The sequence below is a fragment of the Falco rusticolus genome, chromosome 1 (assembly GCF_015220075.1).
Source record: "Falco rusticolus isolate bFalRus1 chromosome 1, bFalRus1.pri, whole genome shotgun sequence".
NCBI lineage: Eukaryota > Metazoa > Chordata > Aves > Falconiformes > Falconidae > Falco > Falco rusticolus.
The window spans coordinates 15,596,041-15,609,257 of NC_051187.1; the positions used below are offsets into that span (position 1 = coordinate 15,596,041).

Here is a 13,217-nt window from a genome sequence, read left to right on the forward strand (position 1 = left end):
TTATATAAAAAATAAATAATCAATCCCCAAACCAAACCTAAACTACAAGCAGAGGCCACGGGGCCTGGAGCACCTTGCAGGAGATTGGCGTAAGAACTGCCCAACCCAGGGTAGATATTCTGATTTGTTTCTTTATTTATTCCTTTATTATGTTAGTTTCTTTGTTTCTTTGGTTTAAATTTGAGGTTATTGAAAGACACCCACCCACCCCCAGAAAAAATTAATTTCTCTTTTTGAAAAAAAGTTTTGGTTTCTCATGGGAAGGCGGTGTCGGGTTGGGGCAGCGGCGGCCGGCGCGAGGTTCAGCACCCTGCCCGCTGCCAGCCCCAGCCAGCCTTCCTGGGCAGCGCCAAAGCTTTTCTTCTGTCCTTCTGAAAACCCTTATTTTTTTCCCCTTAAGGGAAAGAAATAAATCGTTGCCAGTCACTGTTATTACCTCAGGGTTGAAATTTAGCTAAACACGTGAATTAGCACTTTGCTCAGGTCATGGAGCGTTCAGTACGGCCATCAGCGAGCTGCTGGCTCGGCAGCCCCCCAGACGGAGCCGGGACGGAGCCGCCGCCGCCCCCCGATGCCAGCCCCCCGCTGCTGGCCCCCTCGCCAGCCCCCGCGGCCAGCCCCCCGCGGCCAGCCCCCGTGGGTCCAGCTGGCCGGCGTGTGCCGCGGGGGGGCCATGGCGGGGCAGCGCCTTCCCAGCTCGCTCATGGCGCAGTCCTGACATGGGGGTTTCTCGGTGGCTTTCCTGGCAGCCCCGGTGGGTTAACCGGGCTCTTCCCGAAAAGCCCCGACTGAACCGCTGGGCGAGGGGTTCCGAGGAGGGCGCAGGCCCAGGTGTGTCTCGAGTGTGAGCCTGATGCCGTGGAGGCCAAAGACAGACAGACACCAGGAGAACTCCGTTCCATGCAAACTGGCACTGCTTGCAGGCTACAAAGGATTTTCTGTACCAGTTTCATCTTGTGGCATGTAGAGAGCGCCTAAGGGGTGACTTGCCAGACTGGTTGTGGGGATTCCCCATCTCCCGGCTTTTCCTGCTGCCCCTTTGCGGAGGGGGAAAAACCGACCCAAAGAGAAAAAAGAAAAAAAAAAAGAAAAAGAAAAAAAACTCAATTTGCATGTGGCTTCAGGAAAACAGACTTCATTGTTTCTGCCTGTTCCTCATGTTTTGCCCTTCAGGTGTTGTTTTACATGCAAACAGACCTGGTGAGTTGCCCCTTAGCAAGGCACAGAGGGTTTGGCTGGATTAACGTTGCTTCCCTGATTATTATTATTTTATTTTATTTTTAATCTGAGTGCTTTTGGTGCCCATTACAACTGAACTGAGCATTGATCAATTCTGTGCCTGAAAATCATTTGTCTTTAATTTGAGTGTTTTTTGGTTTTTCTTTCGTTGGGTTTCCTGTTTTGTTTTGGTTTTCTGTTTTTGTTTTTTATTTGAATTTGCAATACGAAACTAAACCTAACCCTAAATTAACAACACCCTTTCTGGCAAGTTTAAAGAGCAGTATGGTGTTTGGAAATGTCTTTCAAGCCTCAAAATTGCCTGTGTGCGCAAAACTGGCAAAACCCCCAAATGGAACCAAAAGAGCCCCCCACCCCCCCGGCCCCTCCCCAGCCCCCGTGTCCCGAGGAGGAAGGTGGGTTTGTCACCGGCCCAGCCCCACGGCCACTCACGGTTGCAGCGAAGCGTGCTCTGGGAATGGCGGGGTTCTACGTAGAGTCATTTCCATCCAAAGATGGTTTTTGGAAGGGACATCCTGGGTTCGCCACTTCCATCCAGCAAATGGTAGTGAATTGTATTCAGGAGCAGTAGAGTCCGATCGATCTTGTGCTACAGTGTACGGGCCCGATTCATTACAAGAAAAATGGTTGGGGGTTGGTTGTTTTTTTTTGGGGGGGGGGGTTGGTTTTTCTTCTTTTGAGTTGAATTTTCCCTCTGCCAATTTGCACAGCCCTCCTTCCCGCACGCCCGATCCGTAAGCACAGAGCGTGGCACCGCTGGCCCTTACCGGCCCCTTTGTGCCAGTAAATGGAAAAGCAACAGAAAATGCCTGGGCAGGCGCATCCCACCGCCCTCTGTTCACTGGGCAGCGCTCTGCCCAGGGGCTGCCAGAGCAGCCCCCGTCACTGCTGCCCTCTGCCCAGCACCACGGCCCCCCAGCTCACCCCAAATTGACCTTCTCTGCTCGCTGGCCCCATCCTGCCAGCTCTTCCCCACCCTCCAGGCATCGCTGCTGGCACGGTGGCTTTGCAGCACCGGAGCTCGGCGGAGCATCTGCCTTCGGGTGCACATCTTGGTCTTTCAAGGAGGCTGCAGCCCTTTCATGCCAGCCCTCGGGCTGTGGTGCGTGGGCACCGACCACCTCACTTTCTCCCTGGGGTGATGCTCCCCCTCTTAGGAAACCCGCACATTTGCTGAACAGCCGGCGAAAAGCACCCGGCCCCAGTTCTGCGCTGCCCACCCTGCCCTGCCCGCTCCCCTTCTTTTTCTGTCTCAGCATTTGAGGATGCAGTCACTGGTTTGCTGTGCCAGATAAACGGGTTCTTCCCTCTGTCTCCTGCAGCCAACAGAAAGGGACGTTTCCCCCACCTGTGCTCAGTGCCGCTGGTGAATTCACCGCTGTCTTAGCTGATCATGTGCCGGCAGGGTGAATGCAGCGATGCTTCTCTTTATAACCACGGGCCCCAGTGACATCCCAGCGACGAGGTGATAGCCAAGGTCCCTCAAGCAGGCAGAGGGCTTTGGCCACATCCGTTCCCACCAGGTGGGCCTGTGCTGCCAAATCCCTTGGCCGGTTTTGCCAACCTCATCCATTCTCGGGGTTTTTTTAATGAATTGGGACCTGAGCCACGGAAAATGAGCAAACTGAAAAAAAGTCTGAAAGCTGCAAACTCCTCCTAGACAACTTCACTATCAATGTCACGTTTCTTTTGAACTCACCTGACATATTTTACATGTAAAACATTTCTGTCGTGTGAATGCTTTTTTTAAGATACAGTCATGGGAGGGGGCACATTTTTATCTTGCATTTGACATCGGAGGGGTTCATTTGGCAGGAGAGCGAGACTAGCGAAATTGGGCAGGAGAGGGCTTTTGTTCCTTCCTCTTTGCTCCATTGAGAAGCCTGAGAGTTTTCCAGTCCCCAGCCTGTTGCCACCAGCCATGCCGCCCTGAGGGCTGGAGCCAAAGCCCGTAGGGCCCCCCCAGCCCAGCCCTGCGCCCGCTGCCCGGCCCCAGGGGGAGCGGTGGGTGCCCTCGGGTGAGCGGCACAGGCTGCCGTGGGCACGCTCTGCCCGGCAGCACCAGCGGCACACAGCGCGGCGGGACGGCCCGGTGCCGCGGCACCAGGCGCTGCCCCCCCCGCCCCCCGGCCCCCGGCACATCTGGATTTTGGGCGCCAGTCCCAGCTTGCCAGCGCTGCCTTTGAGCCCTGCGCCCCAACAACCCCTTACTGTACTTTATACTTGCCAGCTATAACAAATCTCGTAACGTGAGCTACTGACCTTGATGGTGAGTGTGAGCAGTTATGTTTTGTTGTTTTCTCTCTTGCTTGGTTGGGGCTGCTGTGAGAGAGGGTGTCTCTGAGGCATACTTTCCGGCCTCTCTTACACTCGGACGTGCACACCTCCTCTCAAACACTCTTCTGAGCGCTCTCAGCGGGAAGGTTTGTCCACACCTATTAATCCTCTCTCAGTGTCCAGCTTCTTGTTAGTAGCAGCTGGTTGCATGTTTTTTGCTTGTTCGGACGAAACGGTTCAAGAAACGACTCATATCAACTCTTGAGAAATGTCTCTATTTTTTTGTACACTTTCTTTCTTTTGATGTTTTTATTAATTTCCCTTACTTAAAAAACAAAACACTTGTCGTCCCGTAAAACATTTCACATCTCCCCTTGCCTGTTCTTAGAGTGTATGTATCTGTGGGACTGAACTAAATGCATGCACTGTAGTAGTCGTACTGGTAGCAGTAGATGTAGTTGTAGAACATGCATTGTTGAGTTGATATTATAGGTATCATCAACGTGAACTAGCGTGGCAGTTAAAAGCATAGCCTTGGTCTGATTGAAAGCGTAGGGCTATCAATACAGCAGAGAGCTGCTGATGGCTTGGATCCATAGTACCGTATTTGTTAAATCCCATTATCTGGAAGTTTAAATTGAAGCCGGCTGTAGGCAACCTACACCCTCTGCACAAGAACCCGCACATGCTGTTATGTTGATGGTAAAATTGCCTTTTTTTTTTTCTTTTTTTCTTTCTTTTTTTCTCAAATTACCCCCCCTAGGAATTAAAACGCTGACTATAAAGATACTCTCTTATTTTTATTTCGTATTAAAAGAGAACTTAAGATATTTTTTAAATCATTTTACAATCATGGTTTCTTCATCAGCCTGTTACTCGTCCATATTAGCCCATAGAATCATTCGTTGGCAGTCGTAGACCAGATGTGCCAAACGCAAATCACTCCATTTGGGTATCTAAATAATACCGTGTGTGTGTGTGTAGCAGCTTCCCACAGACTGTCCTGAGACACGAAGCAATTGTTTTTAGGTCATAAACCTTAAATCTTGTTATGCAACTGAGACTCTGCGCTAGTGATGGGTCGTACTCATTGCCATGTCACCCAGCTTCAGGGAACATTTTTAAATGAAGATTTAGCGTTTCATAAATAAATACCAGTGTGAGGAGTTCAAGGCAAGTTCATCATCTTGTTGCCACCGAGCCAGCGAGCGTCTCTGCTTCTTGTGCCCAGGTTTCTGTGCTAAACTTTTAAAATTCTTTCGCAGATGAAGCTGCCGATCAGTAAATTTAACAGATGGTAATTGAGATCCTGAATTAGACTTTTGTTTATTTGCTTAGTTTGTTGCTTGTCAGAAAGCATCCTGTGGGCTGTAGAAGAGACGCTGTATGGCATGGGGACACCTTCCCCCGGCCATCCCCGCAGTCCAGCTGTGCCATGCTGGAGCATCCTCCCGCTCTGCTGGAGATAGTCGTGGCAGTCTTCAGTGCACTTATTCCAGCAAGCGCTTTCCAAGGAAATAAAATATCCAGAATGGGCTTTCAAAATGTAATTAAGGATTTGTATCCGCTCCTTACCTCTAATAGAACATAAAGTAAATCAAGTAAACAACCGCTCGGATGGGGCTGATGCAAGGCAAGCCCGTGCAAGGCACTGTGAGCCACCCCCATTACTTCCCTTATTGCTGCCAGGTGCCAAAGCGCCTGTGCATTGAGGGGGGGGATAATTTCCCCCTTAAATCTCAATCTGCCAGGGAGATGGGGGGACCCACTGTTTAATGCGCCAGGCATATGATGAAGTGAGGAGTGTATCTAAAAGTCAACAGAGCGACAAATTGCATGGGCTTTAGGAAGCCTTGCCTTGCACTTAAGGAAGGTGCTCTAAAAAATTTAATCTCGTCATTAGGCGCCCATAGCGTTAGCAAATGAGGGCCATAAAAAGTGGGACGATGGTTGGTCTGTGTGTGCGGGGGGAGAGGAGCTGCCACCGGCTCACAGCGGTGTCGTGAGGAGCGTTTCAAAAATCCAGTGACGAACCCATTTGGAATTTATACAGCCTGTTGAGAGGACTCCCTTGTGGCACGGTGGCTCTGATAGAACTGCTCTCCCTCTTTTATTCTACTATATAAAAGTACATAAAGTTTAATCCGAGCTGTGTAATCTCAAAAGCCAGAACCTAACAAGTGGACCACTTGGGAGCAGCGAGCGGGCTGAAATTTCTCACTCCGCTGGAGCCACCGGTAATGATGTGACAGCGCCTGGCGGCTGATGCATTGGGAAATTAACGGCTGCATCAGAGTTTATCTTTTGCTGATCTTGGCAGCAGAGGCAGCCTGCGCCGGGGAGCGCTGCAGGCAGGTGAGGCGGGGGGACCCCGCGCCCCATGGGGCTTCAGCCAGGCTGGGCACGGGGGCAGCCTTGGGTGTTCCATGGGAATCGGCGTGGCCAGGCTCGGTGCGCAGCACCCACCCGCGTGGCCGATAGCTGCACGGGGGTGGGGGCAGGGGCTGCTTGGCGTTGCTGGCGGTGGTTTTGGCCTCGGTCCTGGCAGCATCCTCTTGCTCTTTTGCCAGTGCCACAGTTACTTTTCTGACTGCTACCCCAAAGTAAAAAAATAATAACGCAAGGGGGGGCATTTCTGTTTCGTTTCAGAAGTGCTGTGCTGGTCTAGGGGGGGAATCGCGCAGGTCCTGCCCACAATGCAGGCTACACGCAAAAACGGTTTGTCTTGTTTTACTGCAGGATGCCACGTTCTGATTTTTTTTGATCCAGGAGGGACCGAGCATCCTGCAGTGCCGAGTAGAAGATTCAGTAGATGTAAAACAATTTGGTGCTGCTGCTTTTAGGCCTGGACCACAGCGGCAGTTGTTTTGCAGGGCTCCTGGCTGAAGTATATTGTAGTTAAAATACATCAGCTTTAATCGATAATTTTGTAATAGAAAATCTTGCGCACTTGATAAATCATCTGCAGCGCAATTAGTGACCATCTCTGAAGTGCAGGCTTAAGTAGAGTGGAAGTTAATCTTTAACGAATTTAGCAGCTAACTTTTAATAGTCTTTTCAATCAGGGGAGTTATTTTCAATGGGAAAACACTCCTCGGCAGAGCTCGTCCCAGCTGCTGCTCTTGACACGCGGCCAGTGGCAACGGCACGGCCACTGGCTAGTGCCCTGGGCAGGGTGATGGCCCACACAGGGACCGGCTCGCTGGTGCCCAGGACCATGCCACCCTCGCCCGCAAAGCCCTGCAGCCACCAGTTACTCGCCATTTGTTTCCTTTCTCCCAGCGGAGGCACGGAGCTCTTGGCTGTTGTAATTAGACTTTGTTCCACACAAGATGCAGACGAGTCATTGTAAAGTTTGTGAGGGGGGCCTTGAGCACGGGCTCTCAGGTGCAGTGAGATACTCGAGCATGTCTCATGCATTTTAATCACTAAAAGCATAAAGTACTTGCTGAGCTGAGGGGTGACTCTGCCTGGCAGCAGTTGCAGGCTGTTACCCATTAGTAGAACAACTACTAAATGGGACACAGCGCACATTTACACTGACGTGCTATTGTAAGTATTTTCATGCTGATTCTCTCCCCAAGTACGTTAAAAGTAAATACATAATTACAGGGTTATTGGGGGTTTTTTTTCTCTCTCTCCTTTCTGAAATAGAAAGCTGCAAAAGAAGCAGTAGAGTTCTTCCTTGCAGCAGATGTTAGCATGCATCTGGCTCTGGATTAGCTTGAGGAGGGTGGTGGATTAGTAGTTGCCAGTGAATGTGAAATTGGTCTGCAGGTATATAAACTTGAGCTATTTAAAAGTAATGAACTCACACAGCTGGGTCTTTTTAAGGGTAGTTGCTGATGGTTAAAAGGAGAGCCCAGAGGCATAAGGGCTCTCAGGTGTGTGTGCCTGGATTCTCCCCGGCGAGGGGCTGGGTGTTGGCTGCTGGCAGCAGGGCTGGTGCCCCCATCTCCCCTGAATGCTGCGTGGTGGGCAGCAGCTTCTCCCAGTGTCTCCTCATCAATGAACTCAGGTTTTCCTTTGGGAAGGGTGTTATCACTAGCCACACGTGCCCTGGGGAACCAGTGGCTCCTCCTTGCTCTGACGTGGTCTCGGTGCCTGCTTGGCCAGGCAGGTTTGCTCTCGGAGTCCAGCACCTCTGTCCATGTAGGCGCCTGGCCGGAGAGCATCGCTGCACTGGAGTTTGTGGGATGTTTCTCTTCTATTACCTGGATAAACCCGCTCTGGGCTTCTGAGCATCCAGCCAGCCCGCAGGGGGCCATCCGCAGTGGCAAGGTGCCCCCCGGGCAATGCCCTCCGGCTATGGCAATTTAAAATATGCAGAAAAAAAAAAAGACCCGGTTTTGTTTTAGTTGCCCTGCTGTATTGTCTGTTATTGTACAAAAGGCTTCAATTTAAAATTAACAGGAGTGATAGCAAGTTAATGTGGTACAGTGGGAGGCCGGAGTTTCTGTTGCTATGGCAATGGAGTTCGGCTCATTTGTTTTGTAGATGAGTAATTACTACGCAATTAGAGTAGGCTAAAAATAAAGGGGCCTTTTGTTCCCTGTTACTCATTAATATTAATAAAAGACCTGTCCAGGCTGTGGTAAACAATTAATGCAGATGTGGTTGCCTATGGTAAAAGTAGCAACAGCTTTCGTGTTGCTCAGCCCGAGGTGAAAGCGCCAGCATCACCTGCCTCAGCTCTTTCTTCATTTTAAACAGAAAAATTATTAGAGACATCTCTGCGTTCACACCGCATCACCAGCTTCAGCTCTTCTTTGCCAGCTGGGTGGTTGGTAATAAGTGTTAAAGCTGAATGTGCAGACTCAGGCAGAAGGTACGGCGCTGGGATCAGATCCTGCGAAGCAGCCGCAGCCTTCTGAGTTGTGGGGAGAGAAGTGCCGTGGCAGCGGTCCCCAATGCAGAAATCCCTTGGTTTCTCCCCGGTGAGCAGCAGGGGCTGCGGGATGCCGTGGCACAGGAGCCCGAAAACCTGAGAGCATGGGAGTGCTGCTGAAACGGCTCCAGTGCAGCACGTTACAAACATCCAGTGCCAAAACCAAAAACAGCGTGGAAGAAAGCAGTCCCAAGCATGTGATGCAAAGTATGTAAATGTTAAAGCCCACCAGATTTTAAACTAACCGTAAAACCAGTTAAATTGAGAGACCTGTCGGGAAGGTGGCTGATGGGACAGTGTTTATTTACCTCTCTGCCTTATTGCTTGTTTCGGCGCAGCCGGTGAGCATCCCTTGCTGGCGGGGAGGGACAGTGGGCACAGCCGGATTGGTGGGCACAGGGGTTCCTGGGGTGCTCAGCACCCCTGGCCCACACCATCGTTGAGGTGGAAGCCCTGCAGTGGGCAGCAGAGCACCCGGGTGCCCCCGGCCCCTGACCCTCGGGTGCTCTGCTGGGGGGGGGGGGGGGGGGAGTTGCAGACAAATGGGAACCGCATCCCTCCCAAACTGTTTAACTAATGGAGGGAAACGTAGCACAGCCTTTGTAAGGTCGACATTTGTTTGTTGTTAAGGATCTAATTAGAAACATGAGAGGGAGCTGAATGGCTGCTTGCTCGGCTAATTAGCGACATGCACGAAGACCACTTTGAACTTCAAGGACACAAAGCTATTAGCGCTTACATCAAAAATGGATTAAACTTCTGTGCTTTTATAATGATTAAAGATGAGCCGCTCAAGAGGAAATCCTTTTGTAAGGCTGTGACAAGAGCTGGCTCCCTGATTGCAGCTTCTACACGCGAAGCTTTGTGTGGCCTCCGTGTAGCACTCGGCCCGGCGCGAGAGTGACACCGCTAACTCGCAATATGGAAAATGTGATTAGGCAATAAATATTGATCGATCGCAACAAATTACAGCCAGGCTGGAAAGTGCATTTATGCGTCCTGCTACGTAACTGCAGGGCTTGGAAGAGCTGGGCTGGAATACGTGGTGTCTTTGTGCCTTGCCTTCTGCAAAGTGGTGTGTGCCAGCAGCTCCCAGACGCGGCCGGCGCCGCACACGCATTAACCACAGTACTGAGCAGAAGCAGGTGCTGCTCGCAGGCATGAGAGGGACATAGGTGGGTTTGTAAAACACCTGCACCAGTTGAATTTTTAGCTCGGCCAAGCTTGTGGAAACCGCCCAGCTCTTGCTTTCTGCTCACCCAAGGTAGCTTAGCAGTCGCTTTTTGTGTCCGCGCCACCCGCTCAGCATCCACACTGGTGCTGGAGCAGCGGTCCCTGTGCTGCACCACACAGGCAGGACGCGGTGGCCACAAGGTCCCAGCTGCCATTATCACCCTGACGTGTCCGGCACAGTTCCTCGCAGCGTGCGAAGTGCCAGCAGCCCCGTGCTGGGGCCAGGCAGCGCTCCTTCCCCTGCTCTCCTCACTTCCAGCGGTAATTGCTGAGCCGGGGACCTGCTCACCACCCACTGCTTTCTGTCGTTATCCCTGCGATATTTTGATGTGTGAAGCCATTTCCAAAGGGGCTGCAGAGGCAGAACAACCTTTTAAAGTGTGACTGCAGATAGAAAATAACATACAAATAGTACCTTGTTACAGCAGATAGCTGCTCTCGGTGTCTCTCGGCCTCATCACCACTTATTTTACTGATGAGCCTGACAGTTGTTTTATTTTATTTTTTTCCCTACAGGGCCAATATAGCTGCAGGGGAGGGACAACTGCTGCCACTAACCCAGGGCTGCCTGGCTGCTCCCCATCACAGAGCCGTGTCAGGGGCGGCACAAAGCTCACGGTTTGATTTTCCAGAGTCAGGGCTCAGCCAGGTGTCATAAGCGAAATATCTACGGCTCTTAATACTTGCCGAGGCACTCTGTCTGCCACGGGCTTCTTACAAAGAGGTGTTTGCTTTTCAAGTCTGGTTGGGAAGAACCGGAGCAGAGCACGGCGCCTTGCAGGTCCCCGTGAGAGATGTACTAAATGGCACCTCTAATTGTAACGCTGGAGTTATTTGTTTTTCTGGTTTGTCTCCCACTTTCTGTTTCAGCTAGTTGGGAGCTGTTTGTACATTGCTGCTCTCCACAGTGTCGGTGTGTTTCCAGCTCATTATTTCTGAGACATTTTTGAGTCTGAGCATTGATCTGGATTCGAGGTGTGCCGCGTGCTGCCTCAGACATAAAGCACCGCTGTATGTAAAAGCGCAGGTACAAGACAGATGCTTCCCATAGCTCAGCCTGACCACAAAGGAACATGTTTGTGCCTCTAGCTGGAGCTGTATGCGGTGATCGGTGTAGAAAAAACGAGCCTGAACATGAGCATTTAGTTCTCGGAGCTGTGCCTGTGCACTCTGGCAGCCTGAACAGGCAGCCAAGGACCAGGAGCACTGACGTCTTATTTCAGACCGGCATTAATTTGTGCATCCAGTTTCGTGTAAATCACATCTTGGTTGTTAGCATCTCTGAAAAGCAAGGTATAAGCTCCCATTAACTTCAGCTGTGAATGCACAAAGAATTAGCTTTGGCCAAGCTATCTGTAATGTGGGTGCCGTGCTAGCTAATGATATTTATGAGGCTCTAAGCACTAATGATACAAGATTTGCATGCGGTGCTAAGTTTTCCCGCAGTCCATACTGGGGCTGGTTATTTAAAGCGTCAGCGTCACGCTGTGACTGCTGGTCTGTTAGTCATGCTGGCTGCACCATGGCCATTAGTGCTCATGCTTCAGGACACAGGGGATCCCCGAGGAAGGCTGCGATCTTCCCTGCTTCAGCCGCCATCATTTTACTGTAACATCCTCTGCAGCGTCGGTGCTTGGGCTGCTGCCGAGGCGGCACAGCAGGCTCGAATGCTTGGGTAACAGGTGATATTCCTTCTGGGAAAATCTCTTAAAATCCAGCAGTAAATCCCAAGTGACTCAAATTAAATGCCTCCAGACTGTGGCATCCTCATGACCCTGCTTTGCAGCCCCGCTGGACCCATCATGGGCAGAGGGATGGGTGGCAGTGTGTGAGGGTAAATAGTGCCTGGCGTGGCTGGGGTACCCACACTCCGTCGGCTCACCCCGCCGGGCTGCTGCTGAGCGGCACCTGCCTGCCCTGTGCCCCCCAGCCCCCGCCTGTTGCCATCCCTGTCAGCGGCATTCAATGTTATTATATCATTTACTCCTTCGAGCTGGAAGATTATGTTTGCAGCATGTTATATGAATTTTTCATAAAGAGAGAAAAACAGCCTAATCTTGTGAGCTTTGAGTCTTGGTGGTGGGTAATGGCTTTGATTTAAAGCATTTTGTCTTAATGATGGTTATATTGAAAATTTCCTGCTGCTTTCAAGCACGTTTAGTTATTATCATAAACATTGATGGTAGAAATGCCTGCCAAATTGTGCATGGCTGTTTATGGTAGATGAGAGAGTCATCCAGAAATTAGAGCACTGGATCAACAAGTTGTCGGGAAGCCTGTTTGTGCAGAGAGCCACCCTGGGGCCAGCGGGGCAAGGAGGGCTGGAGGAGAGCCGTGCTGGCGATGGCCGGTGCTGGCGTAGAGAACACTTGGTGTGAGATCAGGAGTGAGTTTCTGACGAGAAGGAGCTGCTCTTGAAGCCGAGGGGTGCAGAGGGAGGGCAGTCTCTCGTGCCGGCGGCCGTGCAGCGGGAGCCTCTGCCCTGGCAGCTTCTGGCATTTGCTCCACTTGTAAAAATAAACTGCTAACCTGACGCATAAAGCATGCATGTTCACAGAAGGGTATTTCATCTTTTTTTTCTTCTGTATACACGTCGCTGCGTTTCCCATGTGGGTTTAGATAACAGGACCTGCTTTCTGGGGAGCACCTCTGTCTGCGGCTGGGCTCTGCCACCAGCCCTGCCAGAAGGAGCAGAGCTGCCCACCCGCGCCATGCCCAGGGCCAAGGACCCCTCTCCAGGAGGTGAAGGCTATGGCCGAGTGTTACTAGACAGGTCTTTGGAAGCGTTGGTTTAGTGCTGAGCAGCGCACCCTCCGGGGCGAGCGCATGCAGCCAGGGGTCCCGCGGGTCTCAGTGGGATGCGGGCGGGACGTGGGTGCCGGTGGGTGGGGAGAAGCTGGGGTGGCTCCATTCTGCTCCATTCTGCTCTCAGCTGCTCTCTCAAGTGCAAAATGTATTTCTAGCTGTGATAATGGGGCACTGTATCTCATCCTGAAGTACCCTGCTGCTTCTCAAAGAGGAAATCCAGTAAATCGTTGTGGTTTCTTTCGAACTTGAGGTTTTTCTTGCCTGCGCACCATGGCTGGGAAGGCAGGCACGAGTTTCTCTAGTTGCGGTTTGTACCGTTCCTCACCTTTCTTTTTCTTTTCTTTTCTTTTTTTTTTTTTTTTACTTTTGAAATACTCATATTTGTTATGTGTTAGAAAGAAAGCAAAACCACAGTAGTTAACAGTGAAGAGACTGCTGTAGGAGCCAGTTCTCCTCCTGTAGTGTTGGTTAAATCTTTGGGGTTTGGTGCTGTAGAAGAGGGAAACACATTGTTGCTGAAGACTGTGGGCTATGTGCAGGGGACAGCGATCGTCTGTCTTACACACCTCTGTACGTATGTCACCTGCTTTGTTTCCTTTGAGGTACAACGTACTTTAGTGTTGCTTTGTCATCCTGACCATCAGCCCGGTACCGTGCACGATCCCCTTGCAGAACAGTAATGTCAGCTCACAGTGCTCTTCCCTCTCCCTCCCTCCTTCCCTTCATCATTCACGGCTGAGTTGAGTTTATCTGGGTGGGATTCCAGCATCTG

General features: G+C 51.1%; 1 protein-coding gene across 16 annotated transcripts in view; it reads left to right on the plus strand.

Annotated features, from left to right (window-relative positions):
• Window positions 1–13,217, plus strand: part of MSI2 (musashi RNA binding protein 2) — a 255,886-nt gene that overhangs the window by 228,736 nt on the left and 13,933 nt on the right. The window lies entirely within an intron of this gene.